Source organism: Thermobia domestica, chromosome 3 (genome assembly GCF_964235325.1).
Source record: "Thermobia domestica chromosome 3, izTheDome1.hap1.1, whole genome shotgun sequence".
Taxonomy (NCBI): domain Eukaryota; kingdom Metazoa; phylum Arthropoda; class Insecta; order Zygentoma; family Lepismatidae; genus Thermobia; species Thermobia domestica.
In genome coordinates, this window is record NC_137456.1 from 91,315,025 (window position 1) to 91,342,614 (window position 27,590).

General features: G+C 34.7%; 1 protein-coding gene across 2 annotated transcripts in view; it reads left to right on the forward strand.

Moving 5' to 3' along the window:
* The first annotated feature begins 346 nt into the window (after positions 1-346).
* The window catches only part of LOC145680609 (cubilin-like), a 1,259,764-nt gene continuing 1,232,520 nt past the window's right edge, over positions 347-27,590 (forward strand). For both annotated transcript variants that reach the window (XM_081751290.1, XM_081751291.1), the window contains exon 1: positions 347-499. The gene's annotated coding sequence lies outside the window, so the exon portion shown is untranslated. The remainder of the gene's footprint in view (positions 500-27,590) is intronic.

The following is a 27,590-nucleotide window of genomic DNA, read 5'->3' on the forward strand; positions in this document are numbered from 1 at the left end:
GAATCGAACCCAGGTCCACCACACCAGAATTTTAAAGTGGAAAGTGTTTCATGACACTTTAAATTTTTGACTTTATTATTTTATATTGCTTTACCTTGCGTTATAGAAATTTTCTTTAACTGTTTATACATTTCTATCAATATTATTATACAAAAATTACATTAGTATTCCTTGGGAAAGTGTTATGAAACATCTTTTCCATTCATTGCTAAGAAGTCTGATTTGCCCCCTTTTTTTTCACTTTTGATAAATTTCCAAGACAGGCAACCTTGTGTGATCATCTCGTAGTTTGCCGCTTCGCCGATAGAGGTCTTCAATGAGATGCTGGGCGCCACACAACTGACAAATACACGGATGCGAGAGCATATCGGAACTGTCAGTGAATTTTAAACCATGAAAGCATTTGTGATTGTGCCGTGTATTTCAGTGATAAAGTGAATACGTTACCGGGTTTTGTAAGCCGTGTTTATTAATGCGATGATCGTTCTGCGTTAGAAAGGTAAGTAATTATTCACGGCATTTATGATATTTTTTTTTCACTAGTTAATGATGATACGTTAAAAAGCTCTGAGCTACACGTGGGATATGGAAACAGATTTTGGTGATATTAATGTATGTGTTAGCAAGTAAAATGACATATCACACTGATATTGGTGTAAACATTAAATATACATTTTGCGATATAACGTATAGAAAGAATATAGATAGACTTTATATTAAAATTGAAGGTAATTAATTATAATATTAATAGCAATTACTAAAACTAATTACATCTATACAAAAAAGTATCTGAATGTATATGAAAAACAATGTTTTATTCTTTTCATTATAGGTTTAAACTTCCAATTTTCTATTAGATTACAAAATGTTTTAATTTTTATTGTTAATTTATATACTTGAGTAGCAACATACATAATTTAATTATCTCTAATACCTTCATAATAGTTACTGCTGAAAACAATACATATTTCAGCTTCTTTTAAAGTTAAAAAAAATATTGTCTAAAAATAAAACAACGACACTTATTGAAGATACTTAAAATTGAGTTAATGTTTGAAATTATTTATTTTGTGTTGCGTCCTTCAAAACGGAGGTTATGAAGGACGGAACCTACATTAAGGTGGGCTCACACTCACGATTGGGACTTAAATCCGGCGCAGTTGTTGTTTGCACAGGCCATTGTGCAAGATATAGACCATTTCTCATCATATTATCTCGGCTTAAATAAAATTATAGTAGTATCACACTAGCCTACTATATTTAAAGTAGAAATACATATTTAAAAATCGCAAGAAAGGATTATTGCGTCTCTATATTCTCTCTCTCCTTGAGTTTCATTGAGAAGAATGATCTACTGTTTTGCTACGAATATTTTTATGAAATATATGATGCAGATAAACAGCAACGTATTTTAATGTTTTCTTTCTGTTATTATGCATAATAAATTTTTGTTTGCTTTCTCAATTCTTAATGCTGTGGCGACATAATACTGTCTCGTACTTTAATGATTGATGTCCGTTTATACATATGTTAATATATATATAAATTAAATATTGTTAAAATTTTAACTACTCCAAACTATTTGAGATAGGGACAATAATGTACAGATGGTGCCAAGGAAAAGTAGGAGTTCCGTCTAATATTTTGGAATCCTAGTGAATAACATTATCACTAACATTTTGCTTCTATGTCGGATAATCTATAAGGAGGTTTGATCGACCTATCCGCTTTTGTTAATCTGATTGTTTTCACATAATAATTTTGCATGTTACACATCTAGAACCATGTATGGTACAAATAAACTTTGTGTGGTGCATTCTTTGAAAATAATATACTTTCACAAACTAACGCAAGTAAGAATGTCATTGTTACTTTTCTATCTTTTACAATTCTTTCACAAACTAACGCAAGTAAGAATGTCATTGTTACTTTTATATTTTTACAATACTTTCACGAACTAACGCAAGTAAGAATGTCATTGTTACTTTTATATTTTTTACAATAATTTCAGGAACTAACGCAAGTAAGAATGCCATTGTTATTTTTATATTTTTTTTACAACCTTGAATGTTAAGTTAATATTCATCACATTTCGTTAGGGCCCTGCCCGCTAGTCTAGTAGCTAACGCATGCGTCATTGCTGTACATGGTCTCGGGTTCAAGTCCTGGTAGGAGAGTACTAACATTTAATTTCACAATCATTTAGTTTTATCATTCACTCGTCTCCTATAAACTAAAGGGCATAATCTTTGGACGTTAAACTAATGAAGAATCACTTAATTTTCACATTTCGTTAGGAGCATTTAATTAAACTAACAGTCATGGAATTTTCTTGAGATTTCTTTTTTTCATTAATATTGACATTTCCAACAATAACAACTGGTCTTAATAAGTAACTTCATGCTTCACAAGTAACGTAGTTGATCACAAGAAAGATGAATGGATTTACTTTTGTAGTAATTCACTGAACTGATGCTGGATGGACAAATGTATGGGATGTAGAAAATAGTGTGTAATAGTGCTTTAATTTAAGTGTTCCGTGAAAAATGCCCTGTCTTGTTGAAGAGCTGTTGATACTTTAAAAGTTTGAAATGAAATTTCTTGTTTTACGTCGCACGTTTATGTACCGAAGCTGAAGGAGGCGATGATGTTGATAATGAATGAAGTGGTGTAATGAAAAAGCGGAAGGAAATGGAGAACCACGTGAAGACACACGCACATAGTATTATTCCAAAAGTTTATCCTTGCAGTTGACAATTACTTTGAAATACTGTAAATAAAACTTATTTTTAAAAGGAGAGTATTATTTCAAAAATCATCATAACTTATTTTCTTTAGTGCTTTCAAAGTACAGGTTTAGAGGTAAGTTAGGTCACCTTCTCTAAAAATGGTTCTTAAATGACATAGAACTTCCATTTCCTTGAAGTATGCCTCCATTAGATGCCCTTTTGGGGGAAGATTTATAGCAATGATAAGCATAGTGGCCATGATTTTAGCGTCAACCTTTGAGGTCATTGCTTTCAAACGGATAACAGTGTTTAAAATTTGACTTCGAAAAGTTGAGTAAAATTGGGAAAATGAAATGATTTTTTTATTGCATCATCCCTTGTTTATGCCCTTTAGGCTAAAGAAGACAGATGATTAATGAAACTGAATGATTGTGGAATTTTGTTTTGTGCTCCCTCATGCAGAATCGAACCCAGGACTATGTGCAGTAAAGATATACGCACTAGCCACTAGAGCTCAGGGAAGGCTGGGAAAATTGAGGAACCATTTACTTTTCACCATTCGTATTTTCCTAAAAATTAGTAAGTAAATACTTGTCAAATTTAAGAACATTGTATCAGTTTTACTTTTTCAATTTCGAGGGAAAGTGTGGTTTAAAGAAGCTGTTACTTATCTACAATGAAAATGCCGTTTTCTTCCCATAAACAAGAGAATTATTTTAAATTTTAGAGCAGAGATTTTTTGTAAAATAAAATTATATCGTAGATAGTAAATATTAGGAAGTCTTTTCACCGTGGTATGAAGAATTATATGGTTCTAAAAGAGTTATAATATGTACTTGTATCTTTATATATAACAATGAAAAGAACATTGGGTGTTTCCACTGAATGAGAAACGACTGAACCGTTTGAAATGAATTTCAAAACATAGTGAGCATTAAACCGCGCTGATTTTTCAACATTTCACTTGGATTGAAATACGAAATTCAATGAGGAGTTAACTGGTCACGAATATAACATATTAGTATCCCTGAAGTCAGAGATATGAAATTGGGTGTAAACTCATCATTAAAAATAAGTAACTACAAGTCTTAGTGTTTTCTAAAACTTTGCTCCTAGAGAGGAAAGGGGCAATTTTAAAAATTGTATATACAATTTGCAATTTTGTGTGAGAAAATGGCAAATATGTTTGAAATTACTTTTAGAAAATAAGTAACAGTTTGTTCGTGTTGTGCTTTTATCATTTTATTTTACTGTAAATGTATAGTCTAAAGGGTAAAGACGATTTAATCATTTGCCAATAATAGAGACTCAGAGAAACTCCAAAAGTTACAGAGACGCTGCATGTGATCAAACGCTAAATGGCTTGAAATCAATGTTTGAACATAGTTAGGAACTTGGTCGAGCTGTGGTTTTGTCATTTCTATTTAATTCAAATGTGTATTTCACAGAGAAAGAGAGGAATCAAATGTTTCTCAGAAACGGCTGTTCCAGATTATGTACATCGCTGTTCTCCATTCTTCCAATAGTTTAAATGGATATCCCTAAACTGAAACTTCATTTTCCTTTACATGTCACTCGGTTGCACTATTAGTACTGTCTTTGGATTGCTTATTCCTTTATAGTTAGCCGTCAGGAAAATATAGACAACTAATCTTGACTTCTATCTGTTTATTCTCCCAATTCACACGAATCCCTCATCATTCCTCTGATTTATCCTTATTCAAACATTCTCTATATTCATGCATCGTATCGTTACATTATTAGACGTAAATTAGCTACTCCATAGTGTTACGAAACATCTTCACATAGATATAGTATAACGTATAAGCATAATTTCACATCTTGTAGTCCTAAATTTGATTTAATTAACTTTGTCTAAAACTTACATACTTTTTATCTTCAGCTCCTCACTCAAACCTCCGTATACGTACATTAAATAAATATACTCAGACATTCTTCATTACTGAACAGACAGTACCAAACTCGATCCAAATATAACAAAATCCAGTCTGAATAATGTAAATAACAAACACATATCTCAAATATATAATTCCATTCATACATCCATTAAATTACCAATAAAATTGTATATCACTAATTTAATATTATGATGTTTGTATATATTACCTACGTTAATACGAACATATATATATTAGGGGGGGTCGAAAATATCGAAAGTGTGTGAGAATCCCTTTGCGGTAGTGCGGACAAGTTGTGCCTGCATGTAAGTATTACCCCTGCAAAATTTCAGAAACTTAGGATAATATCTTATGTTCTGGCAAGGCCTATGAAGTTTCGAAAACTTGGTAAAAATATGAAAAATCTAACATTTTGTAAATTTTCAATAGAATCGTAGACCACATTGGTGTAGGACGGAAAAGTTATATCTACGTATAGGTATTACCTGTGCGAAATTTCGATACCCTAAAATCATAACTTATGTTCTGGCAGGGGGTGCAAAATTTTGAAAATTCATTGAAAAATTCAAAACATTTAACTTTTTATATTTTTAATACTATACATTTATCACAACATATTTCATGGTAGTAACGAAAAGTTGCGTTTACATATATTTAACTATTATAAAATGTTTCAGAATCCTGGGATAAATCTTTCTCTTCTGGCAGTTGGGGTGACCTTACATATTTTTTTCTTACTAGTACTTAAACCATATTCTATCAATCACAATTATCATGCGTTTCAAGTAAAGCAGCAACATTTTAGAACTACATAGTTCTTAGGCTCCAAATGTTTCATTCACACAAATACCTGACAAATTAGAATATTAATGTTTATGTTTTAACAAACAGAAAAATAAACGAATACCTTATAAAACCTATCGACTTTCAATTTCAAGTTTGTGAAAATTTTTCGCGAAGGTTTCACCATTCACATATTATACTGACCCTTGAACCTGAGTGATGACACTTTTTCTGGATTTCAAGGTAGCCCGAATGAAGTCGTCACGGTTTCCATGACCGAAAACTTTCATGGAGGCCTCCGTAACTAGTTGTACAGTTCTCTCCATAGCTCGGGTGTGGCATGGGAACTCAGCGAATGACCATTCAGTTAGAACCTCTTCTTGCAGCATGGTTTACAGATCCTAGGATGTTATGCTATTCAAAACTGGTGGTGGGGTCACGTGGGTTGTCTTCCAGTTGATCATGTCAATGTTGTCCCTAGCTTCAGATTTTATTTTAGAAATGTTGAATATACGAACACCATCAGCTTCACCTGTTGCTTCAACTTCTCTGGCTCTTGCTTTTGTAACTCTTCGAACATGTGCACTTTCGTCGGTTAGCATCGCAATCATAATGTTTTCTGGAGATGCGACGAAATCCTTTCGGGAAATTACATTGTCGATTACGTCGAGTCGAGTTTTGTACAAATATCTAGAGGTGACAATGAATTGGTGTACGTGTCGAACTCCATCCTTGGAACTAGAATGGAACATGCACTCTCATAATTAACTCTACTACGGTGTTTAGACAGTCCGATTGTTTCGTTGTAGAAACACACGCTGTTGTCAACCAGCGAGACGCATTAGGTCACCCTGGATCGCGCTGGACAGATTTCTGAGGAAATGGCAAGAACAATATCCATCAGATATTTGTGATCCTTGCTAGGAATGGATGGTTCAATTGAAGGCAAGGGTCAATCAATTGGCTCATATGTTACTAAAGAAGCTGCTCGCAGCCGTCCAAAGACTTTCCAATGCTGCCAGAGTAAGAGGAAGGGCCAGAAGTGGGGCCAACAAGGAACTGGAACAAGTGACGTATGGGCAATTCATTAAAATGAAGGAGACAAACAGACCATTGAACAGGTTTGCCTAACTTCAATTCAAGGCGGCGCAGTACTCCATTATGGACTCCTGTATTCACCGGTGTTCCATCACAACCAAGCACAATAACGCCGTTGAGATCTCCAAGCACCTCTGTTGTGGTATAGTTGATAATACTTTCAGAAATGTTCAGACTGGATCTAGATGTAGGTGTAACGTGTTCAACGTAGAAAGAGGTTCTTCACAAGGGAATAACGTTCTTCTATTAATGTTCTCGGAAGTACTTCTCGAAAAGATTTGGTCTTGACAATGTGTTATGAAGAAGTCGACCATTAAAGTGAAGACCTAAAATAGGACCACAAGCATTTTCCAAATTCTCACTTCTTAGATTTTCCATAGTTCGAGATCTTTCTTTTGATATTTTGCTCTTGTCAAGCACTAACGTTGTATCCGATGTGCTGATTAGGCCTACGTCATGTAAAACACCTCTTTGACTTAATATGGCGGTATGTGTAAGCTTCAGTAGAATTTGGGGCGATGCTGTTCGAGGCAAAGAACGTGCACTTGTATCGATGTCCACCTCCATTTTGTTTGCGTCTTCTTCCTCTGAGGATGTTGAATTCGTTGTCGTGAACTGCATATCCTGGTCCGATAACGATGAGCCATGAAACGAGCTGATTGAGGCATTCCTTTCAGAGTTACAAAGAAGACCACTTGCTTTCTATTGAGACGCTTTCGAATTTTTCTCATTTTTTGCACATCGACCTGGCCGATACATATTAGTCGCTTTGTTCTTTGATCGGTCAGAAATACCTGTTCCTTTATTATTCCAGAGTTCTGAAACTCTTTATAGTTGTTAAATATATATAAACGCAACTTTTCGTTACTACCATGAAAGATCCTGTGATAAATGTATAGTATTAATTTAAAAAGAAAAAAACATAAATATTTGAATTTTTCAACGAATTCTCAAAATTTTGCACCCTCTGCCAGAACATAAGATATGATTCTAGGGTTTTGAAATTTCGCATAGATAATACCTACATGCTGGCACAACTTTTCCGCACTACCGCAAATGGGTCCTCAAACTTTCGATTTTTTCGACCCCCTAATACATATATATATATGCCAATTTACTTCTGAGGAAGATAACGTTACGTTATTGAAACTGTTACGACTTATGGACTTAATTTTAATAAAGAAATACATACTCTAGTAAGAAAAATATTAATTAATCTCAAAATATGTATACTTTAAGACAAGTTTCAAAATAGTAGCACACCTACAAATCTACCATTACCTCATTTTTACTCCAACAAATATAGTATAGTGTGTCTGCCTCGATTTTCTTTTTTCTTTTCTTTTCTTTCTTTGCTTTTTTTGTGTTGATTGTGTTTCCTAGGTAATCGTACCCAAACACTTGGACTAAAGAGAGAGAAAGGAATGATAATCAAACCCATGCAGTTCATTCAATCCAGAAAATATGCCGAACTAATTTAATTAAATCATAGTGTGGTGTGGAATGTCTATACAAACTTTATTTCTTTTTTTTTAGCCCATTGATCTATATGGAGATGTCTTTCCTGTGTACTTTGAAATGAACTAGTTTTAATGACGTGACTTTACTTAGTTCGTCTTCAAGTCGCTTCTTTTTACAAAATGAATTCAGCATTATAGAGATATTTCGCATTATATACTTATGTATCGGCAAAATAGTACGCTATCTTCTCCGTTCCAATGATAGCTCAAGTTGTTCTGATTTCATAAGACGCTGTAGTTCCACGTCTCATGGAGTATTGTTGCTAAAAGGGGAGCTAAACCGTAACCCTCCAAACTAAAGCTACCTTTTGGTATTTGCAAGCGTTAATAACGAAGAGATTTGACTTGTTAGATCGTGTTAAGGAAATAGTCTTCTCCATAAATAGTTGCATATTGAGACAAGTGAACGTTATTTACGCACGTAGTTTCACAGTGAGACAAGTGATAGTAATTTATATAAATAGTTTCATAGTGAGACAAGTGACAGTGATTTACGTAAACAGTTTCTTACTTAGTTTCATGATGAGACAAATGACAGTAATTTGCGTGAACTTTCATAGTGAGACAGATGACATTTATTTACATAAATATTTTCATAGTGATATAAGTGTCAGTGTCTACGTAAATAGCTCCACAGTGATACAAGTGCCAAACAATCTATGTAAGTAGTTTCATAGTAAGACAAGTGACACTGATTTACGTAAATAGTTTCATAGAGATACAAGTGCCAGTGATTTACGTAAATAGTTTCATAGTGAGACAGTGACAGTGATTTACATAGAGAGACAAGTGACAGGAATTTTTGTAAATAGTTTCATGCTGAGACGAGTGACAGTGGAAACTTTTAACTAAGCAATAAACAAAAGAAGTTTGAACTTACAAATATCATTACAATTCGAATGTCACAGATAATAAGAGAGTTATAACCTCCATAGAATTTACGTTCTCCTCAGCCAGTCTGGAGTTCCAGAATTCAGAATCCGGTTTCCGTAAGTTTAATATGATTAACATCATGTTTAATGCTGAATTCCTAAATGCCATAAATCATGTACAGTTGTATTCCGCTTTATTATTCCAAGCATAGAGATGTATATCTAGGTAACATAAGCTGCATTTTAATAACCAATAGTTCAACTGTATTATAATCCAATCCAACTATAATCCAATAATAACTATGGATAATTCACTTAAATGAGGTAGTAATGAAATTTATATAAATCTATATATTTTCAACACAATTCTGACCTACAGTTAATTAAAATTTCCATGTATGTTACAGAACATACGATAACAAATTTTGATGCAATGTATGTTAAAATAACTATTGAGTTAAGTTGTGTTGAGTTAACGTCCCGTTCAGTAGCGAAGCTATATGAGACATAGATCTACTAATTAATATGGAATCCGAACCACATGAGCTCCCGCCGGGAATCTAACCTGGGTCTCCTACGCAAAAAGCGCGTACGCAAACCACTTAGCCAAAAGGAGCTATTATTTTTATGGCACAGATTACAGAAATGCATTCCACTGTAAAGCATTATGTAAAGTGTTTTTAATTATATTCAAGTAGCTATGGTATGACAAAGCTCTATTATGTATTTTTCATTTCTTCGGTGATTTTTCATTTATTTGCTGCGGTGGCTCAGTGGTAGAACGTTAACTTTGGTGCATGGAGTCCCTGGTTTGATCCCAGCTCGCGCTAAGTAAACTTTGTGATGGACAAACACCGTGTGCGCGAGTTTCCTCGGGGTTCTCACGTTTTCTCCCACTTTCTTCGTTTCGCCATTTTCATTCATTTCTCATTATCACTCTCCTAGCCGGCATAATTGTTGGACATAGAACTCAAAGATTTCATTTCATTTTTCCATTTCTTCCATACCCATTTTCAATTAGTTGGTTATTTTGAGTTCAATATTATTTTATAGTACCCTGGTTCATATAAAACATTCCTTAAAGTAAAATTTAAACCCTGCTTTTACCCAATGCCACGTATTATAACCCGGAAACAAATCCAAGACATCACATGTAAAAAAACATATACTTTAAACATTTGATCACAAAGTCGTGCTCATACCTATAGCAATGTGATTCTGGTTTCTAGAAACAAATATAGATTTTTTTTATTTGGAGACTATAATCTTTACCTGCGTGAAGTTACTTAAATTTCATACTATTTTCAATGTCCTTAATTCAACTATCAAGTTCTTGAACATGTCATTATAACCAACACAGGCATTTGTACATTAACTATTTGTACATCAATAGATATGATTGGAAAAGTTGTATACTAATACAGCTCAAAACCTCATACCTATTCCGCCTATCAAAACGAAACTTGGTACGCAATATAATATTTTTTGAGGCAATATAATATTTTTTGAGATACATTTGAATTTTGTGGTTTTACCCTGGACTACTCCAGAGGGGACCAAAGTTGATGAAAGGGATTTTCAGAGGGAAATTTTTCGACATTCTCCCAATTTTCCCTGTTCAGGTACATTATGGGCACCAATACGTAACACTTCTGGAAAGCTTGTTTCATGCTGAATAGAATCAACTATAAACTATGACATTCCAATGAACAGTATTGATGCACTGAGTTCTGGCTGGCTCCTCAATTTTTACCTTTTAGATCCACCACTGCACAAATTGTTGTTCCTAACATTCCAGTGATGTAATATCTTTACAATACTATGCAGCAGCAGTCTTTGAGGCAAAACATTTTTTTTTTTATGTCAAGTTTACTGTCTTCAAATGTGTCATTCTCTGTACCGCAAGAAGTACATCACGAAACGAATCAGGAGAAAAAGGATAGTGCAAAGACTAGGCAGCCATTTTCAACTGATGGATACATTACAAGTAGTGGCGAAGAGTGATGATTTCGTCAGGGTAGGCCCATAATAATAATAATAATAATAATAATAATAATAATAATAATAATAATAATAATAATAATAATAATAATAATAATAATAATAATAATAATAATAATAATCTTACCTGGATTATTTATATCTCCTTATAAATTAATTCCAAGCGCCTGTTTTTCTTCTCGGCAAACACGTGTATTACTTTCTCCTTAAAAGCTGGATCCGTGGTTAATGTCCATAACAGCTTCTTTTCTATAGCGATTGAAGCCAAACCACTAAGTCTATCGTTTTTCATTGTATTCCACAGGAATGTTTTAATTCTCTTGAGGGCACTCATGCTTCCTTCACATGATGCTGTGGTGACTGGAATACTCAAGCTCAAATGTAACAAACGAAGACATTCCGTATACACTTCTTGCAGGCAATTTAATATGATATACTGAAGTAGATTAAGAGGTTTCAGGTATTTATTTTCGTCGGAGTAAATGTTTTTCAGCTCATTTCGAAGCTACTCTGCGTCAAAGAAGGGATAGAGTTTAAGAAGATTATCTAGTTTCTTCCGAGGAAAATCACTTTTGTAAGCCTTAAACTGTTCACAATCAAACAGTTATACAAACTCTAAAGAGGACAAATCACGAAAACGCATTTCCATCTGAACCGCAAGCGTGTCCAAAATTTCATACGAGAGTACTTTTAAGGTTTGCTTTTCCTTGTCACCGAAATGCAACGAACTGATATCTTGACTTTCCATAATGAATTCATGCACAGTCTCTTCCAAACGCAGTTTTTGAATGCAGACAATGTTTGCATGACTTCTTTGCAGCACAGTGTGATATCGGAAGTAAACTTTTTTTTTTTTTTTTTTTTTTTTTGCAAAATAAGGAACAGATTTTCCGTAAACACACATATTTTGCTATACAAACACAACAAAAAGACAATTTCATATGAATTTAAGCGTAACTGTAGACCACTGGCAGCGCTTATTGAATCCAGATCCCAATTTTCGTCATCAGATTCGCGTATGTGAGTCATGGCTGATTTTAATTCGCTGTAATGAGATTTAATTGTTTCAACTGCGCGCGAGTGATAATTCCACCGTGTGGAATTTCGGGAAGGGGGGGGGAGATGGAAACCCTCAGTTCTCAGTTCTCTTCGTTGATCTTGAGAAAAGCGAATGGAACGCAGTCAAGTCATAAACAAACAATTTTACACGTTTTATGGTCTTTCTACTGTGTAGTAACACCAAATTCAACCTGTGGGCGTAACAGTGTATAAACAATGCATATGGACATTCTTTTTTCACATAATACTGCACACCTTCTTTCGAAGAAGCCATTACAGACGCACCGTCGTATGTTTGACACACAAGTTTATTGTCTGCATTGAGTTCCTTGAGAACACGGAGAATGACTTCTGACATTCCTTGTGCAGTCTTATTACGTGACACATCGAAGAACCCTACAAACCTCTCTTGTATTTGATCATTCAAACAATATCGCATGATCACACTCATTTGCGCTCTATAAGAAACATCTGTTGTTTTATCTACTTGCACTGAAACAAACTCTGCGCGTAAAATTTCATCTTTAATTATATCGTTCAAAACACACAACACACATTCAATCAAGTCATCACTTGATGTTCCTTTGTATATCACTTGATGTTCCTTTAAAAACAGAGTCAGACTCTAAATGGCTCTCATAAGTTGATCTTCTTGTGCTAAGTTAACAACTCCAACAACTCCAAATAATTCCCCTTATCATCAGATTCGGCGTTCTCAACATGAGCTCTAAAAGATAATTCCTGCTTACCGAGAAAGCAAACAACTTGAATTAAACGGCCTAAAATTCTTCTATTGGTAGCGACCTTTTCATTATGTTTTAGTATCTGTAGGCGAATAGCTTCGGACACAGTACACTCAATTCTTTGCGTTCGGCCTATTAAATAAAAGCTTTCACTGTTTTTTTATGTGTTTTTCAGACCCTTGATGTTTCGTTGCTTTACGTGCGAAATTTTCAAGGAGATAATTCCTTCTTTTGTCCATTCTGCTTCACCACCGAATATAAGACAATAAAAACAATACATTCTATTGTTGTATCCAGTCAGCCACTTATATTTTTCATACCAATGCATGCAGAACTTGCTTGCCTTTTTACCGTCTGTTTGTTCTATTTTCAATATTGGCGTTGGTCTGCGTTCTTTAATAATACACTTATTTTCGTAAGAACACTGAGATAGTTAATTTTTTTATTAAGAAATCTATTAGGTTCATATTCTCCGACCACTCAGGCATTTTTCTCGTTCACTTGTGCAAAAGTAATAAATAAATAAAATAAAACGCCACTCACAAAAACAAAAACACCCACACTTCCACTTAATTTTAATACACACCATGTGTTCTTGCTCTCGATTCGAAGTCGAAGACAGTCGAAAGAGCACTCTGGACACACACGTAAAACGAAAGTCGACAAGTGCTGAGGCCGGTTTCCTTTGCAGGTTATCTTCTGCTTCTGTTGCGTTCGCCTCAGTTGCCACTTGCAGGTTATCAGCAGCACGTTTCGGCTCTGAGGCACTGCTTGCGGAGCCTCACAGCAGTGGTGCTAACCACGATTTCTTTATCTTACAATAAAATGTTTTTCGTCAACTTATATTATCTAAAATTCTGTGACAAGAAATAAAAATAAATTATGATTTGTAATTTCTGAGAGTAAATGGGTAGGCCGGACCTCAGGGCCTCTTACCACCCTTCGCCACTGATTACAAGAGAGCACGGTTTGGTGATCGGAGCAAAGGCTGTAAAAGGGAAATTGGAGGAATGAGAATGTAGTAAAAAAGAGTTTGGTAGTGCACCAGTAGCCACTGATCCACTAGCAACGGTCTACAAACCCACCCACTGCACTATCGATGTTCTTGTTCCTGTCATCACTACAGTTTCTAACGCCAGGTGTGAAGTCGTCTCCTTGTCTTTTCGTGTGACTTACACAGAAGGGGAAAATGAAACTATGACGTCACAGAGAATCCAGTTAGAATAGCCTGATTTAGGCTATGTAGGGTGTATGCCTTAAAATATACACAGTTCTAAAATTGGAAACTTTTCTGAACATTAAGACTTCAAAACGGAACTGTTTTTTGACAAACGTTGAGGTACGGATAGTCATCTTTAATACATACAAATTAAAATCATCTATATTTTTTAACCCTCGCACTACCTAGGTATTTCTTGTAGGATGCGGACTACCAAGAAATACTCATTTTGTACCTTTCTGTTAAGATTTAATATATATCGCAAAAAAATTGAAACTCTCAAAAATCTATACTGACTGGAGTAAATAATACACGGAATAAGACTAAAAGCAATGTATTATATAGCCATCTAGGAGTGACACTTCTAAATGTCAGTCACATCTTTACCAACGAAAAGTTACTTTGTACCCACCAACTTAAAATAGTATATTTATGAGACATACTAACGTTCAATTTGCATCACCGTAAGGTATATTGTAAAATTTCATGGGTAGAGCAAATATAGTACTCGGGATTTGGACTTTTCCCACCACCTTTTATTATAAAAAGCTCCTCTAATACAAAAGCATGTACCGGTACAATAATAGTTTCCTTTAAATACTATAGCTTAGAGTGTGGTAGGAACCCGACGACCAAGCGTCGTGGGCTTTGAGGTGAGGTAATTCTCTTTGACAGGGCGTCGTGAGAGGGGTTAAGTTTTGTGTGATGTAGGTGTCTCCCTTGGTGACCAATCGTCTTGAGAGAGAGAAGGAACCCAATGACCGTGCGTCTTAGTGCTTTAGGATTGGGTGTCTCTCAATTGACCAAGCGTCGTGAGAGGGTAGGGTAACCCAATGGCCGGGTGCCTTAGGGTTTTAGGTAGTTTGATCAAAATGTGGAGATTGATACTGGTCGAGGCGTGCAGCTCCCTTTTATCCTGAAGTGTTGGATTCCTTCGGTGATTCTCGTCCTTCCGACTGTTGGCGATGTTGGCGACTCCTCTTTGGGTCCGTCGTCTGCGTTGTTTTGTCTACCATTCGCACGTTAGTACATATGGTTATCGCACGTTACGGAGACATGCGGAACCTTAAAATATGCATACGCTAAACATGATAATCAATAACATATATTTTTTCTGACAATTTTAAAGAAACGATTAGAAGAATAATTACAAAAAACATGTTGTGATGAGCACAATGTACCTCCCCAGTTGGTAGTATGAGGGTTAATATTCATTATTATTATTATTCAATATGCGAGTTAATTTAATTTCAATTGTAACAAATTTACTTTAGTATTAGAAAGGTACATTCGAACAAATTTGTTCACCTTTGAGTACTGGCACTCGTTCGTAACTCGGCATAATTGAGTTAAAGCGAGTTTGGGAGACATTTTTTTTCAACTTGAGAACAAATATTTGTAACAGTGTATGCTAACTTGAGGGTAGAACTTAATTCGATTTCTCATTAAATATGGTGAAATAGCTCTTGGCTCCTTCTCTAAAATCTGAAAAATAAATATTTTGTTCTCTGTTTACTTAAACTGTTATTTGTTATTGTTAACAACAACTGCATTATATACTATAATAAACGAAGAGTTTCTTGTAAGGAAGCGTATATCATTAGAAGATCAAAATAAAATAAAAAGTAAGACGCGGGATTATAATTCAAAATACCAAAATAGTCGATATTTCTCTAATATAAGGCTTTGGCTCTTGTGCTTTTCATCGCTCGGAGGATGTACAAAAGAAGAAGAAAAAAACAACTGCGAAATGACATTTTGGGTATTAAATTCTTTTCATCTTCTTTGTTCTTATGGTGCCCGGGGAGCCATCCTCCTGCAACAGAAGAGTCCTTTACCCGCACTGTAAGCTGAAGAGCAAACAGTGGTGCTTTATCATGGTTGTGCGGGACACAGCACGAGAGGATTTTATTCCTTTCAAACGATCCAGATCTGTTTGCTTCGTGTCTTCTCTCCTTAGCTATATATACATCTCTCACTTTTTTTCTTTGCTAAGAAAAGAAGTGTCTTCTACGTTACTCAAGACAGAAAAAAAGAAAACATTTCAATCCTAGACTTACTGTACACACAAAACTCAAAATTAATCTAGCAAGATTTCAAGCGCTGATATCCGTCATGTCATAACAATTCCTCGTGTAAAATGGAGTATTCACTTCACATTTTGAGTTCAACAAGACGTTTGATTTTTATAAAAAGGATTAAACTTGAAATATGAGGTTTAATATTATTTGCCACGATATTGAAGCCTTACGTCCAGAACCCTACAATTCGCACACCACAAATTCTCTTTATAATAGTGTAAGGAAAGAGAAGGTGTCTACATACTTATCATTTCTAAATGTTTTCTGTATACTCTTTGTACTATCTAGTATATGTAAAATATTTTATATTGGAAAAACATATCAAAACTACATACCAAGGGCCTATTCGGTTAGCCACAAGGACCAGACTGTATCACGTGATCAGGTCAAAAGTCACGTTGCGTGCTATATCTAGTCTGAAGATTCCAAATCCAGACGTGAGATATTTCAAGCATGTAACCTCCGAGCGGGGCACCCTGAGTAATTTTCAGAAGACGCATATATTTGATCCTTATTATTGATTTTACTCAAACAACTTGACTTTGACAATGTTCTAGCCATATTTATTTTACGTGTTATACATCGTTTTTAAGATCTTCATTATATTTGTGCAATAAGCTTTCAATTAGCTATCTCCTTATTATAGCTTTTGAGATATGTATGACTTCATTTTTTCATTAATTATCCATTGACTTTATGTTCATATTTCGTGCTTTTTGACTATCTTCCATCAATGTTAAAAATAATGCTTTTAGAATATATAATTTACATAATCTCTTCTATATTTGAACTGAATTTCATTCATTTCCCTCTTTTGGTTTTTGAGATAAGTGGAGAAATTAATTGTTTTTCATTGATTTTTCATTGACATTAATGTTTTGTGCTTTTTGACTATGTTTCATCCATTTTAGGATAATTTGTTTTTGAAGCTGAATTTCAGCCATATCTCTCGTTTGGTTTTTGAGATAAGTGGAGGAATTAATTGTTTTTCATTGATTTTTCCATTGACATTAATGTTTTGTGCTTTTTGACTGTTTTATCCATTTTAGGATAATTTGTTTTTGGAGCTGAATTTCAGCCATATCTCTCGTTTGGTTTTTGAGATAAATGGAGGAATTAATTGTTTTTCATTGATTTTTCCATTGACATTGATGTTTTGTGCTTTTTGACTATGTTTCATCCATTTTAGGATAATTTGTTTTCGGAATATAGACCCTACGTGGTTTCTGCTACATCTGAATTGAATTTCAGCCATCTCCCCCTTTTAGTTTTTAAGATAAGTAGAAGAATTATTTGTTTGTCATTGATTTTGCATTAAGTTTAATGTTCATGTTTTTGCACTTTTTTGACTATGTTCCATCCATTTTAGGACAACCTACTTTTATAAGTATTTGCAGGCCACATTCCACATTGTTCCCCATTGACGCCATTATTGCTTTTTTGATTATAAATTAGATGTTTGAAAATAAATTGTTAGCTGAAATTACCTATCCATTGCTTACAAAAGTAATCCTTCACAATAATTTCGTAATTGGTAGAGCTGAAGGTGTTCGAATCAAATCAATGTTGCCATGAGATAGATGAAAATTATGTGGATTTAAAATTATTCAGAATTCGGTTAGGGATTATAGTGTAGTAATTAAAGGGTCTTGACGTACGTACATGTTAGTATATTTCACCTTAAAATGTGGCCTGTTTATAGTAGACCATTAACGTTCATATTATTATTATTATTATTATTATTATTATTATTATTATTATTATTATTATTATTATTATTATTATTATTATTATTATTATTATTATTTTTTTTACAAAAAGAACATTCCATCTGAGAATATTCCGGTGAAATCACCGGATACCAATTCTCTAAATATCTACAAGTGTGGTCTCATGAGAGGGCACTTTCCTCACGCCATGTAAGTAGTCTCCAGGGCCTGTGGAAGTTTTAAAGATTGACGTCTGAAGATTGCGTTTCCTGTACTCCGTAGAAGCCTTCTACAATCGAAATTGCGGTGGCAAGGTATTGTCAAGTAAACAGCGATCACACTGAGGTCAACGGATGTCAGCAACGTGACTTTTCTTACAGTAATTTAGAATTCGAATTCGATCATATATAGCGGCTCAATCTTCTATATGCACATCTAACAAATTAAATGTTTGATTTATGCAAACCGTAACTTCAACACAGAAGCTCAACGATGGATTCTATTCTGTGGGCGGAGGGTCGTGGTGGCTCATCATAGAGCTTTCACCTCTGGTGCGTTGGGTCCTTGGTTCGATCCTAAGCCGTGCTAAGTGAACTTTGTGGTGAACAAACACCGTGTGCTTAGGTTTTCTCTGGGCTATCCCGTTTCCTCCCACTTACTTCATTCCATCGTTATTATTTATCTAATCATCACCGTCTCCCTTAGAATCGATGCTAACCATGGGACTTTAAAGTCAAAAATAACTATTTTGTACATTTTTCTACATCTGGGATTACTATTACATATCTATTTAACGTACTAATACCTCATTTGTCCTCTCGTGATTTTCTAACCTACAGTACGTGCATTCTGGAATGAGGGTTGTTTATTCCGCCTATTAACAGAGGCGGATCTAACCCGGGGCCGAGAGCGCTAGATCCCCAGTTTTTGACTGATAAAAAAGCTATTATTCATGTATTTTTGAAACTCTATAGTAAACGCATGATATATCTATCATAATCTGCTTCTGGCTGAGCTACCCAGTTTTTACCTTCAAGATCTGCTACTGTGTATTAAGTAAAGTCTAGCACATAATTGCATATGTAAATGTAAATACGAATACAAGTAAAAATATATATAATTGTTGCATAAAGTACATGCTATAATAAGCAATACGATACATATTTTGGTAACACTGTTTAATCTAAAAATTTGTTCAAACATATGATTTTCTTTCGTTTCTGTGAAATATCTAGTTCATCAAATGTCATGGAACACATATGAGTTTTTATTTTTCTCCCTCCACTTTCCAACCACAGATAATATATAACATATGGGAGAAATTCTATCAACAAATCTTTTAGATATTGAGATAGCATTTTCCTGATTAAACAAAATTAATTTTGCTTTATCGTTTCAATATTTGCGCTATTTGATTAATTGTAACGTTCATTGACAGAGAATAAAAAAGTCTGGACTAAATGTAATAGGATCCTGCTTTACCTCAGTACGTTTCTGTCCATGGAACAGGTCGCTATCAAAGTTTCCCACAATTCCATAAGGCTAAATATCTAGACGACAATTCTTTTCTTCTTCCTTTCCTTACCCTCTGGTATTTCACTAATTGAAGCAAGTGTAGCAAGCTTCTACCATTCTGCTACATCGACATTTGTGTATCTCTATCCGTCTGTTTGTTCCACGATAACTCAAGGAAAACCACAATTTTGATAAAATTTTGTATGTACCACTAGCTGAACCAGCGTTCTCTACACAGCGCATCATTCACATATGAGCATGAATCTCCTTGTCATTAATTACAACATCTGTACATGTCCCTTTACAGACACAAGCAAAAGACATCTTGATAAAAATCGGCAAGGAGTGCCATAAAGATGAGATCTCGCATCATTTGCAAGATTGAGACTACTTCCGGTTGGAGTTGCTAATTCATGTATGATCAGTGTTTTCTGTCTTCTTGCATGCAGTATGTAATAAGCAAATACATTACACACCCAAGTAATTATAATGTCAGTGATATATGGTATTTATTGGGCAAAGCACTCCAAACAATAAAGATTTATCTTAACATGGAGAAATGGTTATCCTTCGTTTTTCATTATCATTTAGCCATGAAACAAACGCCTGAGAGATATACAACCCCTGTATATAACTATGTTGTGTTGGAATCTATAACTGATAGGATATGACGCTTTACTTTTTTAAAATTTCAACACTTCCAGTGTACCCCTAAAAATGTAATAAAGAAATGACGGCCATGTTTTTTAAATATTCAATTAGAACTGGACAATCTACACAAAATTTGGAATCGACCAGTGGAAACGGCACTTTCTAGTATTTGTGGTTTTCGAGATTTTATTGTCGAAAGGAGTAGAGACAAACATATAAACATAGTATTTTAATATATAGACCAGCTGAACCTGCGCTGTCTACTCAGCGCATCGTTCTGTTGGGACCATGAATCTCCTTCCCACTGTGCATGTCTCCTTACTCACACAAGTAAAGGATAGGAGACTCACCAAGGAAGTGAATTGCTATGTATGGATGTTGGAGTGAGTTTCTAGCAAATTTGTAGAAGTAACACGATATTAAGTGGAAATATTTTTACTAATAAATCCACATACTTCCGAGTACGCCTCATTGCGTCTGTTGAGGCCTTTAAAGTTGCCAGCATGCAATAGGTTTTGACATTCAGATTTAAGCAAAGCGCCTGCAATGTCCTTCAACCCGTCATACGTAACTTCTCTACTGTTTGCTTAACACCGTCGGCCTGCAACAATGTTAATCTTACGGGCTCAAAACTACTATTGAATAGAACAATAACGACACGGTTTTTGAAAATTTGAATGAGAACTGGACAATCTACACAGAATTTGGAATCGACCAGTGAAAATGGCACGTTTCTAGCACTTGCAGTTTTCGAGATCTTTTTGTCGAAAGAATTGCGGACAAACATATAAACTTAACATTTTAATATATAGATCCTCCAATCTTCATAAATAAGCCTGGTTCTGGTTCAATCTACGAAGAATACAGAGATAAAGAAGCATCAGAACTACCCCATTTTGCAAGCTCGAACTAGGAGTGGTATCGTGACAAAACGAGATCGAAACTCTATACAATCTCAGTTTCATCTTGGTTGACAAATAGTGGTATCGATCTCGGTCTAGTCTCGATTAACAAAAGTTCGTCTTGGTCTGGCGGGCCAAATCTTGAACTCGTGTCAATAGTCTCCAAATAGATTTTGTAAAATTAAAAAGGTTTAAGTAGTATAATTTTATAGCCTGTCGTTCGCTCGTTTTTATTTTTTCACTTCATTCTTGACGAGGAAATTATTGTAGGCACTGTATCCCCTCAATAGATAAGTGGGAAAATCTTCTACTTTCTATATGTGTCTGTTCACGGATTCAATTCTTAGTGGATGTATCAAGCCTAGGATAAAACCTAAATAATGATCCTCATCCCACTTTAACCGAAAATTATGGAAGATTATCATATTTTGTTAAGATAAAACATATTTTTAAAAATGAAATCAGTACCTGTAGCCTAATATGGATAAAGGCTTTCGCCAAAGTGTATGGAAATCAATCGGCTCTGCAATACATCATCTGCATATTAATATTAAAGTTTTTCTTGTATCAAAAGTACTTATTTTAAATATAGGACCAAATATGCAATAATATGTAACTGTTTTGTAAAAGAGACACGTTGATTGGCTATGTAGTATTGTGTAAGTAGTGTATACAAATCTCTTAAAATCTTTTCTTCTTTTATTTTTGCGAATCTACATGTAACTCTTTGGTAAAATTAGAATCACGATAGCTTACTCAGTAAGACATTTATTTAAACTAACTGAACAACCTGGTTTCGATCCTCATGGTTTCGGTTTATTTTCCCTCATTACTCTTGTTTAAATATGTCTTAGAACTTCACCCAAGCTCTCTGAAACAGATACTTGGGGAAACCTGATGATAAAGTTTGGTGCTAATCACATCAGCTCCTGGCAATATCGAGCTCATGGAAGTATAAGGCCGTTGCAACCAGAACTGATAAATATATCACTTTTGGTTAAAATATTAAGAGGAACCTACCGCGAAGTTGGAAGTCTACCATGAAAGTTCACACTTAACATTCACAGAAAGAATATTGAACAACATAAGTGCATTTTCTTTTGAAGTGCAATTTCATATACAGAAATAATCCATTAAAAGTAATGCCGCAGTTATGATTTGTTTGTTGTAGGATTATCTGTAAACCTTTAATTAAATAACCATTTACCCAAATAATTTTAATTGATTGCAATACTGATTGCAGAAGAAAACATCTAACGTTAAAATCTAATATATAAACAAATTATATAACATATATTTCGAAATACATTCATTTACTGAAAATGTCAGTCTTAAAGCTTATAATTTTTTTTAATTGTAAAATGTTAATTTGTCCTTCATGCCCTTTAGTTTCTACTTCCTGCCTATCCTGTCATTGTACCATGTTATTTTCCTGTCTTTTTCTCACTTGTAGAAACAAATTTTAAATCTTGAGGAGAAAAGTATAAAACATAAATCTAGGAAATTCTTTCTGCATCAAAATCCAGGTTTCCTTGTTTATACATCCATGTTCTAAATCGTACTCCGCTTTATGTGTATTTTCACTTCTAAAATAAATTATTTTGAAAGCGTAATCCGATTTTAAACAGCTTTGTATTAGATATAAACAGAAATAGAAGAGAGTTTTATGCATGTGTGTGTGTCTGTAACATTTCCAGAAACTCTATTTTCACAGTATATGCTTCCAAAGTGATGAAAGAAATAACTGATACACATGATATAGGATTTGGTGGAGTATACATATTTTTCGAATTAATAAATTGCAATATCAGAATCTCCGAATTCCAATGATCCTAATCATAAAAACACTTTAAATCCCTAGTTTGGAGATGCTTTCTTCGTTTCCATCTTCCATTGAGCGACAAATGCGCTTTCAAGCATGGGAAATGAAACGGATCACGAAGTTCGTGACCCGGAAGACATAGAGGCAGACATATGACCTACCAGACACAGTGACTCGGATATACCCATGACTCAGAGTGCCATGTCTGACCCGGACAGACTCGTGACCCACTGTGACCTGTTCGTCATACGCACGGGAAGCATTTTTGAGGTTACTAATTCCATTCTAATAAACAAGATTCTTTCATCATTTTCATTTTAGCTTGTTGTTTGCGTCTCTTTGTATCAACTATTGCGTTGGAAGATAACTACAAGGTTCATCAGAGTACGAATGTGTCCGAATCAAACAAAATATAAACAAGATGTTTCTCTTATGAGGGATCGTCAAAGTTTAAACGATGACTTGTAAAACTTGGCGTTTAGAATATGTAAAGGATATCGCTGAGTTCAAACAGTGTTTTGTTAATTCTTTTTGTATATACTATATTGAAAAACCACGAATGGAAAGACTAATAAACATGAAATTATATTTGAAATATTTAAAATATATCTTGATTAAGAAATGTCACACTGGAAATCAAGCAAATGAATGTTCGAGCTCAAGTACTGAGCATTATTAATCAAATATCAAATTCTACAATAATGTTGCAGAGCTGACATTTCGGATCTGTTTCTAGATTTCAGGATCTGTTTGGGTAACCGGGTATGTCCGAGTCACTGGGTCTGCCTGGGTCAGTGGGTTCTACTGCGGAACTGGGTCTGGGTCACCGGGTTTAAGAAGTGACACAAAGACCTTGATGATCTAGGTGATCCGGTGACCCATGATACATTCCATCACTGTTGACAACATGTTCCATAACGTATGAAACGTAATTCCACTAGTTCAGGTAATCAGTAAAATGAGACATAATTTGATTTCAAAAACATATTGACTTACAGTTTTATATAATGATTTATTTTGTTCAATCGTATTCTACCTAAAAGTTGTTAGCATCTCAGTGCGTCACGATAATTCCTAATAATAAACAGTTATGCTGACAGATTTTACTACCTTCTCCCTTGCGATTGTCTGCGGATGCTAATAGATGTCGCTACTTGCCCTAGCGATTGCCTGCTCAAGCTGACAGATGCTGCTACCACCCCTAGGAATTGCCTGATGATGCTAGTAGATGTTTTTACCTGCCCTAGGGATTGCCTGGTAACGCTAATAGATGTTGCTACCTGCTCTAGCGATTGCTTATTGACGCTAATAGATGTGGCTTGCGTGTAGGGCCATTTGTGGATTTAAAACTATTGAGCAAATTATAATTACAACATAAAAGACTGTAATTTCAACTTAATAATATTTCAAAAATAGAATAAGGACTGTAACCATATTTAAATGTACGCATTTTACAGTAATATGTTGTGGCGATTTTTAAATAATTTAAGCTGTATTGTTTGAATTTATTTCTTTCAAAATAAATAATGGTGCTGTACGTGAAAGTGCTATCCTGTTTATTTATTAGTAGAAGGATCTTAACCATATTTAGATTTTAGTATTAATATTTACGTAACTTGATGTTGATTGCTGGGCACATGGGCGGCGATTAGGGGGCCAAGAGGGGGCAGTTCCCCCCCCCCACTTTTTTGAAGTGATGATCAATTTATATAGTTTCATTTGGAAATTTAAACATTGTGTCCACACAATTTGGAGAAAAGATCTCTGACTTTTCCCTGACTCCATGACGAAAGTTCCAGATTTCCCTGATCCCTGAATAACTTAAAAAAAAAGAAGAAAAGAAATCCCAGCCTCCACACTCCCCATAGTTGGCCTTGTTCTCTTCCGCTTCTGTTTCTTTCTTGTAAATTTTAAACATGTGCATTAGGCCAATATTTATTAGGCCTACGTATTACACAAAATGTAAAGTTACAAACGAAAGTGTCCAGTATACAGAGTACTTAAGATATAAAAAAAATACACATTATATGCTTACACATTAATTACACAGCATTATAATGTTGCCTATAGTAATAAACAGTTCATACATGATTTAACTGATTATTAAAGAAAAAAGAAAAAACACACATTATGTAATACACACACATTACTACTTTTGCTGATGCAGTGGTTAAATGCAATCCATTTAGAAATTTGTTTTCATCCATTCTCGCGTAGTTTTCTTCTCATTGATCTGAATATTCTTCTTGTTGTCTCCACAGTTTAATTTTCTTCTCTTCTTTCTCCAGCTCCTTTAGTTGTTGCTGAATCTTCCGTTTCTCTCTCCTCTTCTCGTCTCCAGCATTTATTTCTCTTTTCTTTTCCAGATACACCTGATATTGTCTCATTGAACTTCTCACTGAATTTATCAAACCTCTTGTAATTATTAATCCTGATGATCCGCATATTCTCATCACAGAATCATATATGATTCGTTGAGCCACCAGAGATTTTTCTTGTAAGTTGTCAACAATGAGAATTTTATTTATTGTGAGACCACTTTCAAAAAATGCGTTTCCGTGAAAGAAGATAAAACACAATTTCATAACTGACCATAACTCAACGAAGTTCTTCCCATTTCCTAAGACTAAGTAAAAAAACTCATGAAGTCCAATACCATCTCTAACATTGGCTATGAATTCATTCGAGTGTTCTTTAAATTCTTCAGTCTGAGCTTTCACTGTGAGCTGGAGATATTATTTCTTTGCGTTCTCAGCCACTTGTCCAGTTATCCTCTTGGCACCATTCAGTTCTTCTAGAACAGCGTCTACCCTTTTGAAAAAATATGCCAGGATGCAGTTAGATGTGTTTCTCGCAGAAAATTAGTTTCAACAACTATATCAGAGAACACTGACTCCCTCAATATCATCATTGAGAACACCACATTTTGTATCCAGTAACAGTAAAGAAATCAACCCTATTTCATAAATTCAGTAATTGAACAATACACCTAAATCGATTTTTTCCTGACTTTCCCTGAACAATCTGCCATTTCCCTAACTTCACCTGATACATTTTTACTTCCCTGACCTTTCCCTGACTTTCACTTATTTTCCAGAATGTGAACACTCTGGTAAAGGTTTTATATGTATTACTGTTTCATAGAAAAAAAATGGTGCCATATGATATTTACCGTTGCGTGAGTACGTACTGGTTATTTGTCTTCCCTAGAGTTAAGAAAGCTACAGGACTCGCGTTTTAATTGCAGTTCAAAGCAATTATTATTGGAATTGCATATTTTTAAATGTCATCTATGCTATAGCATACGCTTGCAGTACTTATTGTATTTCATTTTCTAAGAGAAGAAACATTCATTTAATAGCATGTGTGGAATTAAAAGTATAAGTTGTTCATTGATTCCCAGTTTCAATATAACTTCTGTAAAACATGCGTCATTATTCATTACTATGATTAATATTAGTCTATCCCTTCTATTTATTTATTTTATTTTATTTTATTTATTTATTTATTTATTTATTTATTTATTGCAAATTTATTAAATAATCTGATCACACAATTTTCCAGACATAATTTTAAGATATTCATGAGCAAGAACTCAAATCTCTTCTTACACTTTCGTTGTTTAAGAGTACGAGTATAAAGGGCTAGTACCTACCTGTATTGCTCTTATGAATTTACTTAGTAAAATAGAAATACGATATGTGGTATTTTAAGTGAAAAAGATAGTATCCTATTAGTTATACAACCTTTCATCAAACAGTGTTAGAAACAACCAGGAAATCTAACATTGATATACAATTGTTCAGATCATGTCTTGCCGCCCCCACTTTTAACGTCCAACCGCCGCCACTGGCTGGGCAAACTGATAAATAAGTAAATTTGTTAAGAACTTTCAAATAAACACGATTTTATCATCAAGTCGAAGGCATGGGTGCAAGAACTAGTACAATATATGTAGAAACATTTACCCCGGGAGTTTGTTTTCTTCCTTTTAATTTAGGAAACAACATGTTATGAGTGTGCGTACTCTATACGATCCCGACGGAACTGTTGAATTCCTGACGGGAGTTCATGTGGTTTGGATTCCACGTTAAACCGTAGGTTCACGTCTCGCACATCCTCGCTGTTGAAAAGGAAATGCTAAACTCAAATCAAATGAAGATCACAACCAACCTTCCTTTCATAACACACCATTAAAGGGCCCAAAGAACTCCATACTTCCTTGACTTCGGCATGTAAGATGATTATATAGTCAAACACCATTCTTCGGTCACCTTTCTTCCTCAGGTTTCCCTTCAAACCCATTTAAGGAAGCTGGCTGAACCTCCCTGCTTTTTATTAGAATGCAGGTAGGAAGAGATAATTTCCCATCCCTAACGGGAATCGAACCTGGCCAGACCACTTGGCACATAGGGGCCGCGGTGGCTCAGTGGTAGAGCGTTCACCTCTGGTGCATGGGGTTCTTGGTTTGATCCCAGCTCGCGTCAAGTGAGCTTTGTGGTGGACAAACACCGTGTGGGTGGGTTTTCTCGGGTTTCTCACGTTTGCTCTCACTTTCTTCATTCCACCATTTCATTCATTTCTCATCATTACCGTCTCCATAATGGCTGGCATAAGCATTGGACGTAAAACTTAAAGATTTCATTTATTTTTTTTTTTAATTGGCACGTAAATGCTTACTGACTATGTACTACAGCGGCCCAATTTAGAATGGTTCCCAACTGTGGGGGTACACCCACTAAGGAGACGTGAATATCAAGCAATGGTTGTGCTGACAGAAATAAACTACATTCGTGATTTACAAGTATTACAAATGTTGTAACAAAGGGGCGTTAAACAAAATATAACTACTGACTAAGAATTGTGGTTTCATTAAGAACAAAGAAAAAAACTGCACTAGCATGGTATGCAGAGATATTATTATTATTATTATTATTATTATTATTATTATTATTATTATTATTATT